A 13,456-nucleotide genomic window follows, 5' to 3' on the forward strand; every position below is an offset into this window, starting at 1 on the left:
CCGGTTCACGTGGGCAGAAATGGCCTGGATATCACCTGGCTGGATTCTGTGGGCGGCTGAGGGAGACGCCCATGTGAGTCATCATCAAAAGTTGGGTTGACTCGAAGTAGGCCATCGCCTGTTCTACAAAATGAGCCCAGCTGCCCGCTTCCTCCATCTCTCCAAGCTTTAGCAGATTACATGGTGGCCCCGACTGGGACTTCAATGCAATGTCTTTGGCCATAAACTAAATGAAAAGTTGGATCAGGAAGATGCTGGTTTAAAATGAAGGAGACTGAATTCTGGAGTGAGAGCTCACAGATCCTCAAGTTTGAGTTCCCATGGCGCTCAGCCAGGACTGACTCCTAAAATCTATGGAGCCATGAAAGAGATTGTTGTCGGCTCTGACGATGTAATCTTAGCCTTCAACAACAATGTTTTGAAACCTGGGATAGGGAAGGGGAAATATCATATTTCAAGCAGAGAAATGCTCATTTTCATAATGGTATGTAAACAAATTCAACATTCAAACTAGGAGCCACCAATGCATCTATCTATACCAGTAGCTTAGGTAGAAACCCTTCGAGGAAGAAAACAAGAAGAAGTTATTTAATTAGGTCTACAGCGCATGGGCAGATGATGAAGAAAATAAACGAATAAAGAAGGGAGACAAGAGTATCACCAAATTATCCGAGAGCCAGTATTAATTAGTGAACATTAGGTTGCAAAAAGAAAGTGAGACTTCCTTTGTGCATAAGCAATCCCTCCTGCTCCACCCTACCCTATTTTACTGAAAAGGGAAGTTTTAGAAAAACAAATGAAATAAAGAGGATAGTAAGAAGATGGGAAAATATATCAATCCGGAAGACTTATCTTTCAAGTGGCATGGCTCATTTGGGGACAGTCGCATCCATTTCCATGGAGCCAGCCATTAACTGTGTGGGACCATTTCTGGTGGTGCTCAGGGGACCATGTGACTTCATCAGTCACATGCAAGGCAAGCACTTTCATCCCTGTACTTTAGGCGATGATTTTTGAGTTGGTATTTTTACAACATATCTCTTGGGACTCTTCAAGGGAGGGAAAGAGGGACAGACACAAAGGGAAAAAAAGTCACTTACCCAGAGACAATAGATTGAAGTGAGAATAGAATGAAGTTGAGTAGTTATAAGATTATAAATCAGGAAATACGTTAGAAAAGACTAAGTCCAATTGCTCCCATATTACAGCTGTCTACTGTGAGCACTGGTACTGATAGGAGGTCTGTTCTCTTCCTTGTGTTGTGTACTGAGCATGCACAGTGGTGTAGAGGTGCAACCAACTCAATTGTAGTCATTCCTTGTATAAGGTAATGGGAAAAACATTCAACCTTGGGTTTTTATTGGCCAAGAAAGGGTCTCAATGCTGACAGAGAGTCTGAAGAATTATTTGAAAGTTCTTTAAAGAAGGAATGTCCTTAGTCTTGGGGTCCACAATCCAGTATGTGCCCACCTGAGAGATATCCTTGCCCCTCAAGGCAGAAGAGGAGTGGGAAGAAACCAGGTTAAGACCTGTGTTCTGCTCACATCTCACAAAGGAAGGGATGTCAGGTGACTCAAGGAGAAGTTGGTTCCCCCAGGGTCCCAGGGAAATTTAAGAAGTGAATTATATAATGGATAACAATCCTTGAGAAGGTTATTTAAATTGCCTAGATTTGATTTTCCCATAAACAAATTGAAAATAAGAGAGCTTACCTCATAGGGTTGTTGTACATATTAAATGAATAAATGTAAGTAAAAAACTGGAATATTATTTAGTAAATAATAAATGACTATAAATGGTTAATTATTTTTATGAGGGTACCTGAGAATTCATGTGTACACAAAAATACAAGCAAACACATAGGCATGAACTTTGCTTAAGATGGTATATACAAACTCTCATGGAAATCAGTGCATCAAGGTGCTGAAGAGATAGTACAGCAAATAAGGTGCCTGTCTTGCACACAGTAAACCCAAGTTCAACCTCCAGTACCACATATGATCCTCCAGCTTGATGTGACCCCCCAAATGAAGAACAGATGGAGAAGGAGAGGGAGACAAGGGGAGAGAAGGAGGAGGCAAAGGAGGAGGAGAAGGAGGAGGAAGAAGAAGAAGAAAAAGAAGAAGAAGAAGAAGAAGGATCTCATTGACTTTTCAAAATTTATTTTTATTGGCATATGATTGATGTGTGTATTAGCTTCAGCTATCAACAAAAATATTTGCATTTGTATATACTGTTAGTCACTTAAAGAAGTTTAGTTCACATTGAGTCTATCATAGTACTTTTTTCTTCTGATAAACTTGTAAGGATTTATTCTCTTAACAAATTTCAAATCTGTGACACAGTGTTTTTAACTAGACTCACCACGTCACACACTACACCTCCAGGACTCATCTTACAACTTAAAGTGTGCACCTATAACTACTTTAACACATTTTGCCCAACCCCAACCTGTGTCTCTCCATATATTGTTTTTAATTAGGGTTTCTATTTTCTTTGGGTAAACACTCAGGGATGGACCTCCTCCTGGATTGTATGATAGTTCTCCATTTACTTTTCTGTAAACATTGATAATATTTTTTACAGTGACTGTACCAACTTCCCTTCCCACTATGTGAAGAGTTTCCCTTTTCTCTACATTCTCAGTTTATTGGCATCTGAAAAAAAAAGATAAAGCATTTGGTTCAATCTTGTTCAACCTAAAGTTGTTCAATCAAGGCTATCAGCTTGTAAAATCTGCTGAGCTCTGAAGGTTACATTCACTCCAGGTTGCTGTAACATACGATTCCTTGCCTGAGAAAGAGTGACTCTCTTTTTACACTGTGTCTGAGCTCTGCTTCATTCTTTGTCTTCTCCATGAAGTCTTCCTTGATTAGTCCATCCAGCAATATTGATGTGCCTCATGTGATATCCTGTGATACATCTCATCTCTGCCACACACTTTATATTTAGTATTTATTGTGTTATATTGTGGATTGGCTTCCAGTCTTTCTTGTGCCCATAGATTTTCTTTCGCAGATAACACTGTAAACCATCAGGGATAGAATCATTCACTGTGTTTGCTTGCTGTGTTTCCTCACTTTTGTATATCAGAAGCAGAGCAAGGGGCCTTGTACTTAAAATGTGTTCAATAAAGTTCTTTGATCACAAAGTCAAAAGTTCAAGGATGCTGGTTTCTTCAAATTCTCAAATGACCCAGAACATAGTCTGTGACCAAAATGAAACAAACTTTTCGCATAACTGTCTCCTTGGTTTTCACTTATTTTATTCTTAGTGTCAACCTTCCCTTCCTTGCCCCTGGAACATGTATTATTTTATTTCCTACAATATTTCAGTGGAGATTGTCATTAGATTTGGGGGCCAGGAGGTATGTAAATAGAACACACTATAGAATTGGGATATTTAGGACCAAAGGGTGTTGAGACAAGTCAAGCTGGTTCCCTTGGGCAGTGTTGGATTGTACCAAATTTCCACAGGTTAGAGAATGTATCTTTCTAGGTCCAAATTTTTCATTGCCCCTGCCTTCATTGAAAGAGGCCTGGACAGAGGCTCACAAATAATTTCTTGCCCCAGCCATTACAAAGTGAAAACAAAAATCACTTTGCGATTCAGGTAGGGGTTAGATTTACTGATCAGTTTCCTACCCAAGTTTTTCCATGTTCCACATCAGTATAGGCAAACAAACAAAAAAATGTAATTGTCTTTTCAAACCATCAACACCACTTTGCATTTTATCACCCATATTCTAATTACACGAGTGCAAGTAGGTACAACCCAGAGAGTCCCACATAATCATCCGAGATAACGAATTAAAGGACAAACAAGTGACTCATTTTAATGGATTTGCCTCAGACAAGAGAAACCTGTCATTTCTCTGAGGTGTGTTTGGTGAACCCATTGAGGAGTGAATCACAGACTTGCACAAGCCCTGCCACCCTGGGCAGTTTTACAGTTCTCAGACTGGCTTCTCACAAGCAGCTGGTCTGCACTGGGGCCTCCTGAGCTTCCCTTCTGGAAATGGAGAAGCTGGATTACACCCGCTGACAGGGGACCTTGGGAGGTGCCAGGGCGGGCCCGCGTGATGGTGGGGCACCGTGGTGGGAGGCTCAGCGCCCACCTGCCTGCTGGATGATTCTCCACACCTTTGTGCTAATCTCCTGGATGCCGTGAGTACACAGGATGCCCTCCTCTGCCCCTTTATCCCCCAACTGAAGGGATGTTACTTATATACAACCCAGACTAGGGGAAATGTGTGATTGATGATGGTATTTTCTGGAGTGCTTGTTTCTGCAGGAAGCATCTTAAACATTGTTTAGAAATTAGTTAGCTCAAGCTTGGAGTACATCCTGAGTCTCTTACGTTTATATTTCATAAAAGAAAAAAAATTATTTGTCAGATCTAATTGCTCAGTTCTAGAAGTAAAATATGAAGCAATTTATCAAGCTATTGGATTCTGTTTTCTGATTGCCTCCTTGTTTGATATATTGAACAAGCAAAGTAAGTTTTAATTATCCTTTCTCAGGCTGAATGGAAAGCTATATGTGTTTGATAAAAAATTCTTTGTTAGGTTTTTCTTTTTTGTTTGTTAATTCACCTGCCAAAGTTGTCTTTGTAGCAACTTCAAAGGAGATATTTCCTCCAGTTTCTGTTAAAAACTTTTTGTAGTGGTTTTGAGTGGGACCATATCTTGAATGACCAAGAGCATTCATGCCTCTTGATGGCCTATATTCCTTATTTTCTGGAGACAGTTGCGCGAGTTGTAAAATGTTGCTTCCTGAGGTGCTATTCTTCTGTGTAAGCACTCAGGGGGACCTTCTTCATGGAGTAGATTAATTGCCTGGCATGTTGGTGTCTTTACAGTCATCCAAGTGCCCAGGTAACGAGAGCTGGATGTCTTCCATCTCTGAAATGATATGATCCTTAAAGTTTACCAGAATTTGAATCCAGATTGCAAGTCTCAGAAAAGATACCAGGCTACAAAGAAATTGGCCTTAAGCCATCAAAAACAGCCAAGGAGGAGACAACCCTGATTCTAATAGAGCTTCTGTTTCTTTCCCCCCAAGGTTCTTTATGAAACAGTTCATCCATGGAAAAAAGAGAAGTGGTAAGAGTGACTGACTGTTCTATGACCGAGGCCGTGAAACACAAACAACTTGTTTAGCCATCTGACTCTATAATCAGAGATTTAATCACACTAGGAGTAGATGAAATATAAAGTTATGAAATTAGGCTCAGGAGAACAAACACACACCCCAAATCAGCACCACCTAACTTAAAGTTGTTCCCCCTCCAGTTAACCTTTCTGAATTGGTCCTTCCAATCCAGGGGGTGGGCTTGGAGAATGAGGTGAGGTTTTGCAGAAAAGGGTAGCAAACTAGGAAGAATATACCCTCTCCTTCATATAGGGCAAAGTTTAGTGGAGAGGAACACTTTAGGGTGATCTTTCAAGCCTCTTTAAGCAAAGTGCCTTGATATGCTAAGTGGCTTGAGAGATCACCCTTTTCCATGCATTCTTCCCTTCCTGACTGCACTTGCAGTTCCCAGCCTGTACCTCTTTCTATTTTTCTTTGACAGTCTTAAAGCTAGCCCTGGCTCAGCGTGTTCAGGCAAGCCCCTGGGAGCACCTTAGTCTGTGAGTCATCTCCTACTACTGCAGCCAGTATCAGAAATAAGTTCCAGGACCCAAGCAGACTAATTGGATTTTTGAACACCAACTCATTCAGAAACTCAGCTCTGCGTACCAGGAAGGTGAAACAAATCAGAGGTGGTATTTAAAGAACAACCAGGCTCTTTTCAATTTGCTCAGGGGAACCATGTTTGATGAGTTCTGACTTGGCAGAGACAATGTGGAAAGAAGTACTTGCCATTCTGCCTCTTGTGCCCGTGGCAGGCATTACTAATCTGGCATGACATTGCTTCATGCTGAACCTAGGTGGGATCTTGCAATCTGTTTTCACAAAAGGCTCCAAGTAGTACAAAGAAGAAAAAGGTTTACAGTAGGCAGAGGACCTTTCTACTTAATTTGCCAAAGGCTTCAAAATTATTTGGAGTTGTAAATAAACTCACCAGCCTCTCTATGATAGAAAAGTTATCTTGTGCTTTTTTGTTTGTTTGCTTCAAAGGTGTTTAAGATGCCGGCATCATTCTCTGCAGGTAGCATTCATTCACTTGTTTGTTTATTCACAGAAGTTTACTGAATATGTTTCACGTATGTGATCTCTCACAGAGAAACTTCCTTCTGTGTTCAGCTTCTGACCAAAAGTAATTTGATTTGGGGGGAATCTATTCCTTTAGGTTCAGTCTGATTTCTCCCAGACTCTGGACTGAGAAATACATTTGTGCACTATTGACTTCTTGTCCTCGGATTTTAGAGACCAAAGAGGTGGTGTGGGAGGCATCACTGATGTGAATTCAATGGGAGGCAGTTTCATAGACACATTTCTCTATGGGGTCTAGTGACATTTTTCTTTAAGCCATGGAAGCCAGTAAGTGTACTCTCTCCCCCCCACCCTTTTACTTTGTCTCTGTCTCTATCTCTCTCTCCAAATATGGAATCTTACTTTCATTTAGAATACGAGAATATTCCTTATCATCAAATAAAAAGCAAAAAGTAGATGTTAGTGGGTAATTTATACTTTATAGGAATGCACAGAGAGAAAATGTAGGAAGGAGCAAATTTAGGGACTTGACTTTTCTGGGTCCTGAAAAGCTGTCATGCCGTTTGCTTGTTGCTTTTATCTCTGAAGTATAATCCTTTTTCAAATACCTTCAAAACAAGAATGGAAGATGCCTTTATCAAGCAACAGGCTGCCCACCTGAGTTCTTTTACTTCATGTGTCTTCTCCACTTTTAGTCTCCATTTCTGAGTTTATCTTCCTCTACACTGCAGTCATTCCAAATATAAAATTTTTAGACCATCTGTACTTGTCTTCCCTTACCTCTCCATCCTATATCTATGCAATTCTCACCCACTCTAAGCCTCTTTTTATCAGGATTTCCTAAAATAGGACTATTTACTTTTATTTCTCGTGAGCAAACTCCGGGCCATTGTCTGAGTGCCTTGAGTTCCTGTAGAAGTATTAGCACAGGGCCTGGTGCGTGATACTAATATATGGTAATCACCCACTAGACAAGTGCTGCCAAGGCACTTCTGATGATCAAGTAAAATTAGCAAATTCACAAGAATTTTTAGAATCTTCTCTATGGGTGTGTGTGTGTGTGTGTGTGTGTGTGTGTGTGTGTGTGTGTGTGTGTGTGAGAGAGAGAGAGAGAGAGAGAGAGAGAGAGGGAGAGAGAGAGAAACAGATAGACAGACAGCTAGAGACAGAGAGAGGAGGGAGGAAAGAGTGTGTGTGTGTGGGGGGGTGATTTAGGGGTTCAGACTGAGCAGAGAGTGCAGATTTTCTAAAATTCATGAAACATTTGTCAGTGTTTTCAAATGTCTTTGGTTCAAGTTTGTTTTCTATCATTTTACTCTGTAGCCTTTGATGTCTGCTACCAACTGTTAGCATCCAGTGATGGAGAGTTACATCAATCCTGGGCATAAATGTATACTGTTAGAATATTATTTTTCTTACTTTTTAATTCTCCCTACAGAGTACCAAGATTACAGTTTTATCACCAACAATACTTACCAGTAAGGTGTTTTCCAACTATACTTAAGTGAGTTTTAGAACTAGGGGTTTTGTAAAGACATCATTTTGTTGTAGAACTGAGCAACTTATAGAATGAGAAATCAACAAATGGTATTAAGGTAATTAAAGCTATTTTACCTAGAATCAATCCACATTTCCCCAATAGGAAAGGAACTGGTACTGATCCCAGTCACACTTCACAATGAACCAGTAAACCTCCAACTCAAGAGTTATTTTTAGTTAAGTTCACATCACAAAACGATTTGGCTGTCCTGTCCCTGTTCAATTGATGTTCTGGACATTCATACTTACCTTTTTTTTTAATCATTGTGAGATACAGTTACAAAGCTTTCATGTTTGAGTTTCAGTCATACAATGATCAAACACCCATCCTCACCAGTGCACTTTCTCCATCACCAATGTCCCCAGTATTCCCACCCCCCTCCTACCCTCCTCCTGCCTCTATGGCAGAAAATTTCCCCCATACTCTCTCTACTTTGGGGCATTATGGTTTGCAGTACTGAGAGGCTATCATGTTTGGTCCTTTATCTACTTTCAGCACACATCATCCATCCCGAATGATCCCTCTAACCATCATTGACTTAGTGATCCCTTCTCTATTTCAGCTGCCTTCTCTCCCAGCTCATGAAGCAGGTTACCAACCATGGAGCAATATTTCTGGCCATATCTCTACTGTCCTTGGGTGTCAGTCTCATATTATGTTATTTTATATTCTACAAATGAGTGCAGTCATTCTATGTCTGTTCCTCTCATTCTGACTCATTTCCCTTAGCATGATACTCTCCACGACCATCCACTTATAAGAGAATTTCATGACTTCATCTTTCCTTACAGCTGCATCATATTCCATTGTGTAGATGAACCAAAGTTTCTTTAACCAGTCATCTGTTCTTGGGCACTCGGATTGTTTCCAGATTCTGACTATTGTGAACAGTGCTACAATGAACATACAGGAGGTGCAGATGTCATTTCTACTGTGTTTTTTGCACCCTTGGGATATATTCCCAGAAGTGGTATTGTGGGGTCATATAGAAGCTCAATTTATAATTTTTTTGAGGAATGCCCATATTGTTTTCCAAAAAGGCTAGACCAGACCAGTCAGCATTCCCACCAACAATGAAAGAGAGTCCCTTTCTCCCCACATTCATGCCAGCACTGGTTATTCTTGTTCATTTTGATGTGTGCCAGTCTCTGTGCTATGAGATGATATCTCATTGCTGTTTTGACTTGCATCTCCCTGATGATTAGTGATGTAGAGCATTTTTTCATGTGCCCATACTTACTTTTGCACCCTTTTAAAAAAAAGTCTTCATTCTTCTGGTACTACTTTTTGTAGTTATTGTGTTAGAGATTAGAGAGACATTTTATTTGTATTTGAAAATGTTTTTTCATTTAATTATGCACATGCTGTAGTTCACTTTCATTATTAAGTCTTTTTCAATGGTAATTCTAAGAACGTGTACTTTCGCTATTCTATAAGATAGTAACTACTAGTTATAAATTCTCTTCCTCCTCCTCCTCCTCCTCTCCCTTCTCCTCTCTTCCTGCTCCTCCTCTTCCTTCTTCTCCCATATTCTCAGAGCTATTAAGCTCTGCTCTTTTCTTTTAAAGCTGCAATGACCATTGGCCTCAAACAACACCTAAATCCTAATGGGAGGGATTCAATTCAACCCTTCCTGCTGAGAGGCAAGGCATCTCATTCCGAACTACTTTGAAAAGGTCTCTCTATTAGACCCAACTTTAGTGAAGTGTAAAGAAAAAATGGCATGATTTCTGTGGAAAAATAACTAAACATTATTGCCTTTTCTTATTAGTAACCGAAGGAAGCTTACTTTTCAATGATGATAACAAAATGGTGCGTTATAAGCTCTAGAACATAAAAACACAAACAATTAAGTAACAAGTTAATTAACTAAAACCCTCCAAATAACCAATTGTGTTCAGTCCAAAGTGACTGCTACATAAGGTTAGGTTTATAATTTGATATTGTGTGTAGATTATTTTTGCTACAGTAATTTTTTGTAGTTCATATAAATGAGTTTCAGTCAAACAATGATCATACATGAAGTAGATCACTATTTTTATATGTTCCTCAAAGAGCATGGTGATTTACAAAACCTATTTGTTAGACTCTTAATTCCCTGAATATTTAAATAATATCTGGACTGAGGAGACATTTTTTGATTTCCTAAGTCACATCACGTCAGAGCCCATGACTGCTACCAGTAGGCTGACTTTCTACCAGCACTATCAGTTTTAAGAATTAAGTTTCAGTACTAAAAATTATAAACAGTGAAAGTAGCTTTTTTCCCAAAGCTTTAGCATTATTTATAAATGCTTCCCTTTGGCTAAACTTTTTCTATCAAACCATCTTCTCCTGATGGAGACTTGCACTAACCTTCAGCATCAGTCCTGTTATTTGATTCTGAATATAGGCATCTTTTCTCCCTGAAACAAATACCCAGGGAAGGAGAATTCAATAGGGTTGTGAAGAATAGCAAAGAAAAAGGATCGAAGTGACCAGGCTAGTGGGGAAAATGAGCAATTTTCAACTTGATAATGAAAACAAATCTTATAGTCTAGATTTCTATTTTTCAAATTGCAGGTCACAATCTATTAGAGGGTTGTGAATTCAATTTCATTTTGTGAATTCAATTTAGTGGGTGGCAACCAATTTTTGAGAGGATGTCAGATAGAATAGAGTAGATTACGTGACAAAAATTATGGATATATCACTGTGACTTGTAGGTGGAGTGGATAAGTGTTTTGATATAAAAACCTTTGAAATGGAAAAATTATTTTCAGCTTTATATCTGATCACTTACATTCATACCTATATATGCGCATGTTTAGTCACAATAAATGATCTGTTTCTTGGGGCTGGAGTGATAGCACAGTGGATAGGGCATTTGCCTTGCACGCGGCCAACCAGGGTTTGATTCCTGGCATCCCATATAGTCCCTTGAGCTCCGCCAGGGGTAATTCCTGAGTGCAGAGCCAGGAGTGACCCCTGTGCATCGCTGGGTGTGACCCAAAAGACAAACAAACAAACACACAAACAAGATCTGTTTCTTATTGATTCAATGTCAAATATTTTCAAAATCCACAGGTATATATGTAAAAGTTATAGATAATCTGTGTGTATGAGAGAGAAAGGGGGAGAGAGAGAGAGAGAAAGAGAGAGAGAGAGAGAGAGAGAGAGAGAGAGAGAGAGAGAGAGAGAGTGAGGAGAGAAACTAGTGATTGAACCCAGGGCCTCACACATGCAAAGCCATAAGAGTTACAACCCTGGTTCTCTTTATATAGATATGTATTAGATATGTATACATGTATACTGGTTCTTCTGGTATATCCTTATGTGATGATCAGTTTAAAAAATCTGTCCTAAACAATATTTGAAATGCAAATTGCTAGTGTTTCATTACTAGTGTTTCCATTTACCAATTCATGCTATACATGAGAACTTCTCTTCTCCCACACAGCAGATCATGAATTATAAATAGGTATCCCAATACCTATGCAAATCCATTACCACACTCTCTTTGTAACTTTGCCATGCTCCCTTTCTCTTGCTCAGACTTGTTCTACAAGATGATGTTATACGTCAAAACACACCCCCCCCACCCATTCATTCTTTAGGAATCCTGAAACCCTGAAGTTTTCCTGTTAGTGCCTGTCACTTCTCATCCCAGCTCTAGGCTTACTGGAGTCATGCAAATCTATCTTGATATGGAATCCTCCAAGGAGGGATTTGATACTAAATCTTGAGTTTGCCTTGCTAGTGACAAAGGACCTCATGTGTTTCTGTAAATCAGGAGTTTGTGAGAATTGTTTTATACCTCTATATGTGTATGCTTGTCATTACTTTCACCAACCAAGTTTCAACACTGTCCCCACCCCAAATCAGAAACCTTTCCCATTCTTCCTCTCTCCTTCCCTTTCCTTTTGCTAGCCTTTGTAGTTTTCAACAAATCTAGCAGTTCACTACAGGTGTGTTTTGTTTAGTAGTTTATATTACATATGTGATTAGAACTATCATATTTTCATTTTGCTGTCTGTTCACTTGCAGTAAATAATTTTAAGGGATTTTATTTTTACCAATTAACATTTTTTCTACACAAGAATTATCTTTGTACATAATAAAAATGTGAGTTGATAATATGAAAAATGGACTGGAGCTATAGCACAATGGGTAGGGCATTTGCCTTGCTTGCAGCCGACCTGGGTTCAATTCCTCTGTCCCTCTCGGAGAGCCTGGCAAGCTACCGAGAGTATCCCGCTTGCACAGCAGAGCCTGGCAAGCTACCTGCGGCATATTCGATATGCCCCAAACAGTAACAAGTCTCACAATGGAGACATTATTGGTGCTCGCTCGAGTTAATTGATGAACAATGGGATGACAGTGCTACAGTGCTACAATATGAAAATGTTGATCATCTGATGATGATTCTTAACTTACGTAAGGGTCCTTTCTTGGAGACTTGGCTTTGAAAGGTTGAACTGTGAAGGAAAAAAAATATGCTGAAAGAATAGAGACTTACAGTTTTTCTATTTTCTCTGCACAGTGGTTTATTTTTTTTCTAAGAGGGGGGCTGGGTGCTTACTCCAGTAGCAAACCATAGAGTATATTCATTTCATTTTAACTAATTTGACTACATATGTCTAGAAAGTATACACACTGCAGGACAATGGTTACTAGAAATGTTTTGTGGTAGCACAACTGAAGAGAGGTTGTTCCTGGGTAGGGTGAGTAGAGGCCAGAGATGTAGCTAAGTAGCCTACTATTTATTCATAGCTCCCTCCAAAACAATTAAAACAGTAGCAAAGAATTCTGCATCCCCAAATGTCAAGGGTCGATTGCTAAGAACCCTCTAGAGCAATTAACAATGCTCTTCATCTGTCTATCTGGGTTGTACTCTGGACTCCACTTTGTTTTATTTTGTTTGTTTTTTGTTTTTGGACCACATCCAGCAAATGCTCCAGGTTTACTCTTGGTTTGTGCTCAAGGATCATTTCTGATGGGAATATGTGTAGTGTCGGGGCTCAAACCCAAGTCTGCAAGACAAGGGCCGTAACTCCTATAATATCTCCCAGGCACCTTCATTATTTTTGAAAATCGGGTGTCTATTTTGGAGTGAGGAAGAGTTCTCAGGAAGATAGGGGCAAAACTTGTTCAAGGATGAGTTCTAAGGATGAGGTATGCTCTGTGGTGATGCTTGCGAGACCATGTGGTGCCATGGATCAAACCTGGGTAGGGCACATGCTAGGTATGCACCCTAATCACTGGCCTCTCTTCCACTCCAGCTCCACCCCTTTTTAAAAAATTTGAATAATCTCATCTCACTGTTGCTCCACATGTTCTGTCTTAGTTTCTAAGTTGATACCTTATATCACATAATACTATAGATATTATATAATCAGTTAAATTAATGCAAAGAAAGTGCTTAGGTTAGTAATTGGCAAATAAAATTTCTTGAAAAATGTTACTTGGTATCAAATAAACTTAGGGATTAAATAAGAAATGATGCCTTGGTAAACATAGACCTCTCCTGGGGCTTTCCACCTTCCTGTCTACTGTTTATTAAAGTGTCAATTGTCAGTAACATGTCTCTCTTTTTCATGTTTTAGCTGAATTGGATGTATATACTGCTGCCCTTCCCTTAGGAAGGCTATTTGGTCTGAATATCTGAATACCTGTGGGGTCAGTGAGGCAATGGTTTACTAAATATTGCATTAGTTGTGTGGTATAATCAATTTCAGCTGGATTCACCTTTGTTATCTCTTGCAGGTGAGGATCCTAA

The sequence above is a fragment of the Sorex araneus genome, chromosome 4, assembly GCF_027595985.1.
Source record: "Sorex araneus isolate mSorAra2 chromosome 4, mSorAra2.pri, whole genome shotgun sequence".
Taxonomy (NCBI): domain Eukaryota; kingdom Metazoa; phylum Chordata; class Mammalia; order Eulipotyphla; family Soricidae; genus Sorex; species Sorex araneus.